We start from the raw sequence: 14,121 nt of genomic DNA, 5'->3' as shown, positions 1-14,121 counted from the left end.
CATTACTTTCGTTTTGGAGATGCTAATCTTCATACCATAGTCCTTACATTTCTGATCTAGCTCTGAAATATTACTTTGTAAAATTTCAATCGAATCTGCCGTCACAACTAAGTCATCCGCATATGCAAGACTGCTTATTTTGTATTCAAATATCTTAATATCACCCAAACAGTCTATTGCTTTCAACATATGATCCATAAATAATATGAACAACAGTGCAGACAGGTTGCAGCCTTGTCTTACCCCTGAAACTACTCTGAACGATGAACTCAATTTACTGTCAACTCTAACTGCTGCCTGACTATCCATGTAAAGACCTTTAATTGCTTGCAAAACTTTGCCTCCTATTCCATAATCTCGTAGAACAGACAATAACTTCCTCCTAGGAACCCAGTCATATGAATTTTCTGGATCTCTGTAGTTGTTACAGTCTTTTCTGTTTCCATGTTTAAAGATTGGTGTGATTACTGCTTTTGTCCAGTCTGATGGAACCTGTCCCAACTCCCAGGCCATTTCAATTATCCTGTGTAGCCATTTAAGACCTGACATTCCAATGTATTTGATGAGTTTCGACTTAATTTCAACCACCCCAGCTGCTTTATTGCAGTGCAATATATTGACCATTTTCTCCACTTCCTCAAATATGATCCTATTTCCATCATCATTCCTTGAAATCTGAAACATTACTGATCCTATTTTCACCTACATTGAGCATCTCTTCAAAATATTCCCTCCATCTGCCCAAGGAATCCATAGGATTCACCAGAAGTTTCCTGACCTGTCGAAAATACTTGTCATTTCCTACTTACCTCCCTTTCGAAGACTGCTAATTACACTCCAGAATGTTTTTCCACCAGCTAGACCCAAAGTCTCCAACCTGTTTCCAAGGTATTCCCAAGATATCTTCTTGGATGCTGCAATTATCTGTTTGGCTTTGTTTCTTTCTTCCACATAACCTGAGTTCTAGTATGTAGCCATTTTTGATACGCCTTCCTTTTCCTTTTACAGGCTGCCTTGACTGTGTCATTCCACCAAGCTGTTTGCTTCATCCTACCTTTACACACTACTGTTCCAAGACATTCTTTAGGCACTTTTAGTACTGTGTCCCTGTACCTTGTCCATTCCTTTTCCAATGACTGTAATTGATTACATTCAACTAACTGGTACCTTTCTGAGATAACTGTTATGTACTTGTGCCTGATTTCCTTATCCTAAAGTTTCTCCACTCTTATCCTCCTACATATGGACCTGACCTCCTGCACTTTCGGCATCCCAATCCCAAATTCACTGCAGATTAAATAATTATCAGTGTCATCAAAGAATCCCCTGAATACACGTGTGTCCCTCACAGCCTTCCTGAATTCCTGATCTGTTATTACATAGTCAATGACAGATCTGATTCCCCTGCCTTCCCAAGTATATTGGTGAATGTTCTTATGTTTAAAAAAGGAGTTTGTGATTACTAAGCCCATACTGGCACAGAAATCCAAGAGTTGTTTCCCGTTTCTGTTGGCCTCCGTATCCTCTCCAAATTTACCCATAACCTTTTCATGGCTTTCTGTTCGATTTCCAATCCTGGCATTAAAATCACCCATGAGCAGAACACTGTCCTTGTGCTTTAACAACTAAATCACTGAGTTCCTCATAAAAACTATCCATCTTATCTTGATCTGTCCCTTCACAATGCGAATATACTGACACAATCCTAATTTTCTTGCTAGACACTATCAAATCTCTTCACAACAGTCCTTCGTTTATATACCTTATTGCAACTACACTGGGTTCCTTTTCTTTCCTGATGTAAAGCCCTACACCCCATTGTGCTATTCCTGCTTTGACTCCTGACAGGTATACCTTGTATTCTCCCACTTCTCTTCTTTCTCACCCCTTACTCGAATGTCACTAACAGCTAAAACGTCCAGCCCAATCTTACTTGCAGCCTCTTCCAGCTCTACCTTCTTCCCAGAGTACCCCCATTGATATTAATAGCTCACCATCTGATTACAATTTGTTTGCCAAGTCGTATCTTAGGAGTCCCTGGTTTGTCAGTTACAGGTGGGACTCCGTCACCTCCAAACGTCCGAGGCATTTTGCTCTGATTGTTGCCAGCATCATATTTAAAGTACCAGGGAAGCAGGTTGCTAGCCTGCTTGCCTCGAGTCCCATTGAGTGTACCCCTAACGGTTGAGGGACTAACCGGTGGATTTGGTAGTCTTTGCCGTATGAGCACAAAGGTGACCAGGACTAGGAATATATCCGAGATGCCCAGCCTTATTCCAAAGAAACTGGTATCCCGACTGTCGGGACCACTTACTTGGCCACACATACATTGTCTGTGGTTCATGAACTAGGACATGACTACAGGAACCCACACCATAAACTACCTCGTTAACATATACTGCTAAAATGAATATCGGAGTATACAAATTGGGGAGCGCTAAATCGAATGGTCATGTAAAGTTTCGATTTAAAAATAAATTTATGTGTAATGGGAAACAAACCAACACTTTCGCATAAAAGACGTGACGAGCAGTAACTGGTTGGGCTGATTCCAGATACAGAAAGCAAGAAAGAAATTGCAAACATACGTCCAAACATCAGAGAGAATGCTCTAGACATTTCTTAGGAGGTACATAAACTGAAGAGCTAAAGAAACTGGTACACCCGAATAATATCGTATAGGGCCCCCGCGAGTATGCAGAAGTGCGCAACACGACGTGGCATGGACTCGACTAGCGTCTGAAGAAGTGTTGCAGGGAACTGACACCATTAATCCTGCACGGCTTTCCATAAACCCGTAAGGGTACGATGGGGTCGAGGTATCTTCTGAACAGCACGTCGCAAGTCATTCCAGATATGCTCCATAATGTTCATGTCTGGGGAGTTGGTGGCCAGCGGAAGTGTTTAAACTCAGCCACTCTGTGGATATTCTGGACGTAGGGGGCGTTTCATTGTCCTACTGGAATTCCCCAAGTCGGTCGGAATGCACGATGGACATGAATAGATGCAGGTAATGAGACTGGATGTTTACGTACGTGTCACCTGTCACAGCAGTATCTAGACGTATCACTCCAACGGCACATGCCTCTCACCATTACACAGCCTACACCAGCTTGAACAGTTGGCTGCTCACATGCAGCGTCCATGGATTCATGAGGTTGTCTCCAGATGAGTACACGTCCATCATCTCGACACAATTTGAAACGAGACTCGTCCGAACATGCAACATTTTTCCAGTTATCAGCAGTCTAACGTCGGTGTCGACGGGCTCAGGCGAGGCGTAAAGCTTTGTGTCGTCAAGGATAGACGAGTGGGCCTTCGGCTCCGAGACCCAATATCGATGATGTTTCGTAGAATGGTTCTCATACTGACACTTGTTGACGGCCCAGCATTGAAGTCTGCAGCAGTTGCTGAATGGTTGCACTTCCGTTACGTTGAACAATTCTCTTCAGTTGTCATTGGTACCTTTCTTGCAGGATCTCTTTCCGGCCGCAGTGATGTCAAAGATTTGATGTTTTACCGGCTTCGTGATTTTCATGGTACACTCGTGAAATGGTCGTACAGGAAATCCCATTTCTTCGCTACCTCGGAGATACTGTGTCCCACTGCTTGTGCGCCAATTACAACACGAGTGTCAAACTCAATTAAACCTTGCTAACCTGCCATTATAGCAACAGTAATCAATGTTACAACTGCGCAGCCCCGTACCGCAGCCCCGTATTCTGGAGACCTGGCCAAACATCTCACGAAATAGGCGTGATTGATGCTTATTTCATGAGATTATTGGCCGAGTCACTATCAAAGTACCAGCCTGTGTATGGATGGGCACTTTTTGTTGCACTACAGCTTTTTAAAAAACCTTGCTACACTGTTATATTACACATGCAACATCTAGTTTGACATGAAAATTACACTGTTTGAAAGTTTGGCTGTCATACAGTTATCGTTACGGGAGTAATAAAGCTTTTCCTAAGTAATAATTTTGCATTCTCTAACCCCATGTTGTGGGCTAAGAGCACGTGGCCCCGGGGAAAGTGTACGTAGTGTGTACTTTTACTCCCAAGTGAAATAAATGCAAAGGATTACAAATAAATACATGGAAAAACGAATTAGAGACTTTATATTTTTCAATGAATTCAAAAATTAAATGTCATAATGATCTCAGAATAAGGCCGAAAAAATGTTTTTTCAGTGATATGCAGTGCTGCGTTATTGCTTGTTCTCCTTCCAGTGAAAAAAATTATGTAAATCGGCCGAGGTGCTCACTACGTTTCCCTATTGTAAGACTTTTTTTTAAAGCAGCCTCTGGAAGTCCGGTAGCTTTCGATGCTTGCTGTATTCAGCTCCCATTTTCTAGCAGGCCAACACTTTATTGTAATGCGGCTCTGTTAATGGCTATCGACTGCGTGTTCTTGTCAGTTTCTGCAAAAAGTAAAATGAAATGAAATAAATACCTCGAAGTGTGTTTGAGATGCCGGTATCTTTGAAAAAGCTACTACCCCAATGAAAAAAAAATTACAGAGAAAAATTTCTCTAAGGTAAATAATGAGGCGTCTAGGCAAATTAATACAAAAAAGAAACGCTTCAATACGCTTGAAGGGACTAAACGAGTACGAGTTATAGGGTAAAAGTTCGGTTATGGTTTCTTGATATGGCGAAAGTAACGCCCGGCGAACATCTATCCCATTAGACATGCGCACTTTTACCCCAATCCTTTGTTTTCTTTTTCGGCAATCTACAGACAACACACACAACTAAAAGGAGATTAAGGAGGATATTAGAAGCTTACAGCTACCAGTTCCCGTACCAGTTTTCTCCAATTTTTAAATAGATTTAGGTTCGCCCAAAACTCAGTAAAAACTGTAGCAAATTTTCATCGAAAACGTGCAAAAACGTGCACGAGCTTCAAGCGTCCGTGTGCCATGATATTCTGAACAGAACTGAGGAGACTATGACATACGATGCCTGGTGTGTGAATGGTTTTCTTCTGTTTTAGTAAGCTGAAAATGTGATGTGTACTCACGCCCCACGCGTAATTTTATCCCCACGTACCCTACGTAAGGGTAGTCTGAAACAATCAGAAAAGAATGTAAGGGTGTTTCACTCAACGTCGCGCTGAGAAAGAATTGTTAAGGAAAACCTTCTATACGTTGCCCGTTTCCGAGTTATTTAGCATTCAACTTAGCCAATCAGACGAATGCTAAATCAAGCCACTGCATGCGTTAAAATGCGGTTCTGCAAAATTATCCTTGGGTCCATGGGTTACCACTTGTTGAACTGCTCATTATCAGTTAAAATTTGCCTTTCTCGGAGGTGATAAATTTAAGCTAGCTGAGCAAAAGGTACGTTTGTTCGGAGTGAGGAAACCAAAAGAAGAAAACGTTTGGCGACACCGCCTGTGGCAGGCTGCTGGAATTTTTTCTTAACAATTATTGTTAAATGGTCTGCAATATTATCACTTATTCCACAACTGCCGCAATGTTCTAGTGGTCTCGACTACAGTCACAGATCTCATGGGAATCCAGGGGAATTTTGATCATAACTTAGTACTTTATTATTGTGAACTGATATTAGTCCTAATACATAACATTTTTCCTAGCAAATAATCATCATCATTACAACTATGGTCATTTATAAAGTGATATGTAGTATCTTAAATTACCCAAACAGTAGCACACAGGATTTCTAAATATCAGTTTCATACTACGCATCACATTGTAAATGTGGTAATATAGCTTATTTTATTACGATGACCGTCTCTCCTTGTGCAAGTGGGGGATTGAAATTTACTGCCACAATGAAAAAACTTGGTTACCACTTCAACTCACGATTCATATCTGTCAATTCTCGCCCTTGCTTCTAGCCACATGGTGGCATGTTATTGATATAAAATTGATTGATTAATTAATAAAACTGACCATGAGAGTCCCTTTGCGTGGTAAGTAATCTTTTTCCTGCAGTCGGATTCCACTCGCCATGTAACTCAAAGTGGAATCCCTAGATGGGAGGTGATATTCTCTTTAGGGGACACAGAGGAAATTTAGAGAATCGACATTTGAAGCTGAATGCAGAAGGAGTATACTGCTACCAAAATACATTGCACATAAAGATGACGAAGATAAGATACAAGAAATTACCATTCATACACAGGCATATAGATAGTCTTTTCTTCCCTCGAACTAGTTGCGAGTGGAATAGAAAAGGAAACGAGAAGTCATGTAGTAGGGGTCCTCCAGCATGCGCCATACAATGGCTTATGAAAGTAGTTGGATAAAGTTCGTTCTGAGAAGGTTTGTTAGGGGGGTTGCCTACATCATGGGCAAACATACATTCAGGGAGAAATCTATTGTTCTGCTCCATGTCAGGCTTTAGCCTAATGTTCTCTTTTGACTGACATTAACCTATTGTTCCGCAAAGTATATTACGACCCTGTGGCACTGATTTGTGACACCCTGGGGATAATCCAACCTTTGAGAAGCGCACACACAGCCTTCCCCCTCCCTTCCTCTTCCTCATCCCTCCTCTGGAAACCTCAACTGTCCTCCCTCCCACTTCACTGATACAAGTACACATTCAGGCCTAAGTTATTTGAATAACCCCTCCCACTCTATCAATCTGATTGATTAATTAATTAAATCAATCATTCAGTTAACTCCCCTCTGGAAAATACCCCATTCATCCCATTCCCCTCTCACATCTGGAAATTGGAGACGAGGGATCTCTCAACAGGAATTTCAGTTACATAGTAGAGGACATATTGTTTATTTATAAAATTCTATTTTCAGGGATTGGATTTCTCTTGCTCTTTATTCTCTGTTGTTTGGGAAGGTGCAGGTCTTGTAAAATACATCGAAATCACACAACGAAAACCATCTTGAAACAATAATCACATGTAATTATACGGTTAAAAGTTTCTGAATGATGAAGTGCTCACCATGCACCATCCACCAGGCTGGCCACGTTGTGTATTCCCACATATGCAGGCCACACTGCACATGCTAGGGCCCTGCAACCACTGTCAGCCACACCATGCACCAGCTGCTTCATGCAGCGCTCAGACCAGATGTCACACTAATCCCCCAAACATAAAACTCAGAGGATGGAAACACTTTGATATTGATACCTGAGAAACCCCCAAGCCTGTTCACCTGTGGAACCCTGGCGCACATGACAACTCCTTACAAGGCAAATGTCTGATCAGTAACAGATACAGTAATACTGTTGAAGTTAATATATTAATTGAATAATTAATTTTTGCTCCCATGATCAAGATGTAAGGGATATAATGTAGACATGGTAGCTCACTGGTCCCAGTCACAGCCAGTCTGTGGAAGAAGAATAACTATGTAGTGCCAACAGAAAAAATACTATTACCACATGTAGTGTGTCCTCCCCCTCCTCCTCTTCTCTGTCAAATTCCCTTTCCTTTTTCAATTCCATGTCATTGTCTGGGAATTCTTCTTCTGCTTTGTTCAGTGGGCTCTGAGATGTCTGGACCAGGAGCAGTAGCAGCACTGTGGGATCTTTTAACACTTCTGACCAGCTTGTTGGAGCAGGACAACAAGCTGCTATTATCCATCCTGCCACTGATTTAGGCGCCCATCAAGTCCTTGACTCTCAGAAGAGCTGCACTGCAGGCCCTACACCACATGGTGTGGATCAGTAATGGTCTCCAACATACTTACCATGCTAGAATATTCTGGTGTTACTGCAAGGGCAGAGTGTTGGTGTGAAGTATGAGAAGCTGCCGATTCCTCCCAGCGCTCTACTGCCTTCAACTTCAGGTTACAATTTAACAGCTAGCGCTTCTAAGTGCTTAAATATTTTTATAGAAGCATCAGTGGACAGTGATTGGCATGTTGTGTTAGAGACTGAAAAACCCATCAAGTAGTGTTAAGATGCAGTTCACAGAGCTGGAATGGGATGAACTGTGTCCTCCAGAACGTTACACCAACCACTACGTCACCTCTGAGTATTCTCCACCTCCCAACATTTACAGTGCTGGTCTGATGAGATGGATCTGGAGGTCAATCCATTTATCTGTAGACCACCACCGTTATCAACCTGTTGGACCAATTACTTTTGCTGGAGAGACTCAACTATGGGCTGCCATGTGCTCAAACTGTGCATAAACATATCACGAACTATATCTGTACATATAGTGTGCAGGCAGATGATTTATCACACTGTATCAGTATCGTGGCATAAGACGTAGCTAGAGGAAGACCCGTGAGCTTGAGAGAAATACAAGCAGAATTTAACGCACACAAAGAAACAGTTATTCAGAAAATACCGCAAAAAATGATCAGTGATATTTGCTGCTACTAATGTAATGTAGTCTCTGCATCATTGCCGAAATTTAAATAAAATAACTATAACAACAAATATTTGTTGTTATTCTTGTTTAACTACCTTATCATTGTACACCGAAGCGCCAAAGAAAATGGTATAGGCGTGCGTATTTAAATACGGAGAAAGGTGAACTGGCAGAATACGTCGGCAGCGGCTATATAAAACAACAAATACGTGGCGCAGCTGTTTTTAATAGGTTACTGCTGCTACAATGGCAGGTGATCAAGATTTAAGTGAGTATGAACGTGGTGTTATATTTGGCGCGCGAGCGATGGGACACAGCAACTCCGAGGTAGCAATGAAGTGGACATTTTCCAGTATGACCATTTCACTAGTGTACCGTGAATATCAGTAATCAGATCTTCGACATCGCTGTGGCCCGGAAAAAAAGGTTCAAATGGCTCTAAGCACTATGGGACTAAATATCTGAGGCCATCGATCCCCTAGACTTAGAACCACTTAAACGTAACTAACCTAAGGACATCACACACACCCATACCCTGCCACAGCAGCCGGCGGCCACAAAAGATCCTACAAGAACGGGGAGAATGACGTCTGAAGAGAATCATTCAACGTGACAGAAGTGTAACCCTTCCACAAATTGCTGCAGATTTTAATGCTGGGCCATCAACAGATGTCAGTGTGGGAACCATTGAACGAAGCATCATCGATGTGGGATTTCGCAATCGAAGGCCCACTCATGTACCCCTGACGACTGCAAGATGCAAAGCTTTACGCCTCGCCTGGGTCCGTCAACACCGACATGGGACTGTAGATGAATGGAAACATGTTGCCTGGTGGGACGAGTCTGATTTAAATTCGTGTACGGTTACGGAGACAACTTCATCAATCCATGGACTCTGCATGCGAACATGGGACTGTTGAAGCTGGTGGACGCTCGGTAATGGTGAGGGGCGCTTGCAGTTGGAGTGATATGGGAGCTGTGATGGTCTAGATACGACTGTGACAGGTGACAGATACGTAACCATCCTTTCTGGGCACATGTATCCACTCATGTCAATTGTACATTCCGACGGACTTGGGTAACCCCGGCAGGAAAATGCGACACCCTACACGTCCAGAATTGCTTCACATTGACTCCAGGAACACTATTCTGAGTTTAAACACTTCCGCTGGCCACCAAACTCCCCAGACATTATTGAGCGTCTGCGATGCCTTACAAAGTGCTGTTCAGAAGACACGTCCACGCCCTCGTACTCTTATGGATTTATGGTCAGCCCTGCAGGAGTGGTGTTATAAACTCCCTCCAGCACTACTTCAGGCTGTAGTCGAGTCCATGCCATGTCGTGTTGCACCACTTTCTGCATGCTTGCAGGGGACCTACACGGTATTAGGCTGTTCAGTGCATAATGTAAGGTATATCAGCATTAGCTCACTTGGGAAGATGTTTGTGATATAGTGCCTACATATATTACATTATTACAAGCTTTTATTTTTTTCTGTAAAAAACCATTGCACACCCAAACCTGGTGTAGTTGCTATTATGGCCAGGTGGGTGAAGCATCAGGACATTGTTGTAAGTGACTGGTTCTGTGACGGTGTGGAAGTTTAAGAATGGGGCATTCCTACATAATAACATAAGAGTGATAATTACAGGTCTGTCAAAATATGACAAGACAGATGTTTTCATGTCACTGCTTACACACCCGGATGGAATCTGCCTTGAGCATGTATGTATATTTTCAAAAATGCTGTTCCAACTCAAGTATCTACTACTGCACGAGATACTGCTGCAGGGTGGTGATGGTGTAACATACACGACGTTCAGTCAAACCAGACAAATCCCCCCCCCCCCCCCCCCGGGAAAAAGTGATACCAAACAGAATGTAAGAATTTATATTATATGTCGGTGCCTGCACGAACCTGCTAAATGTGTTTTAGATTCAAATTGTCTTATCTGAAAGCTATAATGAGATTTGTATTGTCTCACCAACTATATGTTATATTACTAGAGCTGCATTTTGCTGTGAGTAAAATTTTGAGCTTTTGACCGAGAAGGGGGTTTTCGCTTATGAGTATTAGGATAATATAGCAAAAATCAACGGAACCAGCATACCCAACATGGCTGCATTCTCTGGCAGCCTTACAGGAGGTGCCATAGGGGTTCAGAGTATAAGCATGTGGTGAATGTGTGTTGGGAATTCAGCATCACCACTTTAAGAGAATACGCATGGCTTTACATGGACTGAGACGTGTGCTTGCTTGCATACATTTTCGAGAATTTCCAGAATCTATGCACGACCACATAATCTCTGGACTCTGCCTTTCATTGTACAGAGCCTGGGATGTCTTGGGACATAGATCAAATTCTACAATATTTCTGTTTTGGTCGTCAAATGGGTATTGGCATAATTGATTTAAGTGAGACATATTCCAGAATACCGAGTTATTTATCTTGGGAGGATACGGAAATTACGTCATTCAATAATTTTGTAAAATAAAATGCAGATTGCAGGAGTCACACAGAGCTGAAGATTTGTAAAAAAAAATACATACTATAAACAAGTGACAACATTCCAGAATAATAACATGCTGTAACGACTACGGTTGCAATATAATTACCTTTCCCGCTCTGGGTCCAAGTATTGTGCAATGCACTCTGACTTTCTGGTAGTTCTCCCACCCAATCCAGTATTTCCTCATCCTCCTCCAAAAGCTTCCTCAGCAACGACCATCTATGCTTCCTCTCAGGTATTTCAAAAGCCTTCAAGCCATCTATCTTGCTCACTGAGGCTGTCTATAACAACATTAATAAGATACTGAATGCAATTATTTCTTGAATGTGTTAGAAACATACATACGAAAAATCGCACTGAAAGTCTTATAGCTTAACTCACTGAAATATAGATAGAAAATGTATTCCCTAGTTCACCGAAATTACTAATGAATGAAACTCACACACACACACACACACACACACACACACACACACACACACACACACACACACACAAACACGCACACATTGAGTTAGAAAATCGCATTCTGCTACTTTGAATCGATTGCTCCTAGCTCTCGGCCTTGACATATTTTGCTATGTCTCCTTCCTCATCCATAGAAAATCCTTGAAAAGCAAAGAACAGCTCAGAAAACTGTATGCATCATGTCACGAAAAAATAAATGTGTATACATTACTCAGCCCTCATCATTAGAATCACAGATCTTTATGAAAAAAAAATCTATTTTCTTGATAAAAAATAAGTTTGTATACATTCCCCAGTCCCTGTCATTAGAACCACAGAACTTTATGCGAAAAAATATGTATTTTATTTGTCATGTAAATGTTACGAAAAAATAAATATACTTACGTTGTTGCTGATTTGGATGGATTATTATTGCTGGAGGCATCTGATGCAGCGCCATCTCTGCCTCGAGTTGGCGGTCCAGCTCAGGTAGCATGTCAGGAACGAATGCTGCAACATCAAGGAACAAAAGGAAGCACTGTAGTACCAGTTACAGAATACAAATTCATTCACATTAAAATTACAGCAACAAACCATTTAAAAGATCGGTAGTAAAGAGGTATGCCCCTACCAACAACTCTCTAAACAGTTGCCGTACGGGATACTAAAATTACGGGGCACAAAGGTTTATTGAATGAATAGAACAATTAACTTACACGGCAGACTGTCCTGGCGAATGTGTATACTGATTCATTCCTGAAAAAAAAAAAAAATTACGCAAAGAGACACAAGTAACAACACAAGTGACGTGATGATGACAGAATAAGAGCCACTGCACCACATAGAGGGTTTATATAACCTCCAGTCCCTTTACCCACCATTTCAACTAGGAAGCCAATAGGAGTGCGGCATTCTTTCCCAACTGTTGATAAATGCTGGTCTGAGCACACAGGAAAAGTTGGGGCTGGTCTGCCGGACACAGATTCTCGTGCTTTTGTTATATGGGTTCTGGTGCACTCTGGAAATACCCACTTGTTCCACTGATCCATTCTTTGTGCAGGAAGTGCTCTTCAATCCGGCCAGAGAACTGCTTCCTGACACCAGGTCACTGTGTGGCGAACTGTGGTCGCTGTTACACTCGTCGCTTCGCGGGACCCCGAGCAGCCTGTGCATGTAGGAATACGAGAAGTGGGCAGCCCAGCAGAAGGCAGACAGCGCTGCTTCGTAAACCAAGGACTTTTAACACTGTAGTTTCGTGTGATGAGTGTTTCGTGCAGGTATTCCTTGTGTAATAAGAATAAAAAAATAGCTATTGCCTTAATTATTTCTTTTCGGTGTATTTCTTTTCAGGCGAATTTACCAAACAGCAGAGAATGATGAGAAGAGAGATTCAACCCCTGCAAATTAAATTTTATAGATTTACAGTATAACCTCTGCAATGTAGTTCAACTTCCTGTTGTGTGATCCCCCCTCTCCAACATAGACCTACCAATTTACAGGGGGGCTGAAGGAATTCCCATACAGAAAGGGATTAATTAATTTATCGATTAAATTAATTCGCCAATCAAATGGATATAGTGGGAGGGGCTGTTCTAATGACTCAGGTCTGAAAGTGCACTTCTATCAGTGAGGGGGAGGGTTGGAGATTTTCAGAAGGATGGGTGTGAGCAAAAGAGGAATGGGGAGCGATGGGAGAATGGGTTTCTCAGAAAAGTAGATTATCCCCAGGGGGTCAGAAATCAACACAATGGGGTCATAATCCGCTTAGCAGAACAATACGTTACGGGCCTATCAATCAAATGAGAACAACAGAGTAAAGGCTGGCATGGAGCAAAACAATAGCTTTGTCTCTGAATATATGCTTGTCCCTGATGAAGCCAACATATATTCACAAAAACATTGTCTCAGTAATAACTTTATCCCACTACCTGAACTACTCGTGAAGTATGGATATGGATGTTGGTGTAAATTTAGTCTATCTGTTAATACGTTAATCTATCAGCTTATAGGCACATAAAACTCATAGAAAATAGTTTTCTTCTATTTATCAAGAAAACAAGATATAACTTCTGCTGTTGATTATCTCTGAGTACAAACTTCCATATTAGTCTCTAAGTACCCGTCACTGAAGTCAGTTCACGAAATGTATGTAAGACATTGTCATATCTTTTCCCACACACTTACAGGAGGCAGTATAGAGCTCACCTTACAATCCCCCTAAGTCAGAGTTTCGCTTATCGATCATATTCTCATGAAACATACGGTCTTTCATATAGCATCTTAATCCATCTGACGAGTGTCCTCTGCCAGGTCACAGACTCTTGCTAGTTCTCACGAAATACCATCACATTGTGGCAGCACTGTTCCATGAGTTAGAAGACTTCCTAGCCCTCTACCTGTCACTGGCTATGTACAGAGCTATGACAAAGAGAAAAAACAGCACACTAAGGTTCAAGCAGAAGTTCACGACCATGCAGATGTTTACACCCGTATATTTTTTTTTACTATTGATGCTGATTCTAGTGATTTGTAGCCAGTAACACAATACAAGAGTAGCAGGTACCCTTCTTGGACTCCTTAGTTACATTTATCGGCATTCGGATCAAATGCCCATCAGTTCTCAATACTCTGAAAATCACTATAGCTTACTGGAGTCACAACCCAGCTTTAGCATATATCTGCATGTATTCCACTGACCACTGCATGGTGTGGACTATATTGTAGCACTATTACCCATTTCTTCGTTCATTTTCTAATCACAGTGGTAATAAATTTGTAAAAATGAATGTCTCTATGCCTCTGTATATATCCTAATCCCCTCTAGATTTTTACATCAGGTACATAT

This window comes from Schistocerca gregaria, chromosome 2, assembly GCF_023897955.1.
Source record: "Schistocerca gregaria isolate iqSchGreg1 chromosome 2, iqSchGreg1.2, whole genome shotgun sequence".
Taxonomy (NCBI): Eukaryota; Metazoa; Arthropoda; class Insecta; order Orthoptera; family Acrididae; genus Schistocerca; species Schistocerca gregaria.
This window is presented reverse-complemented; position numbering follows the sequence as displayed.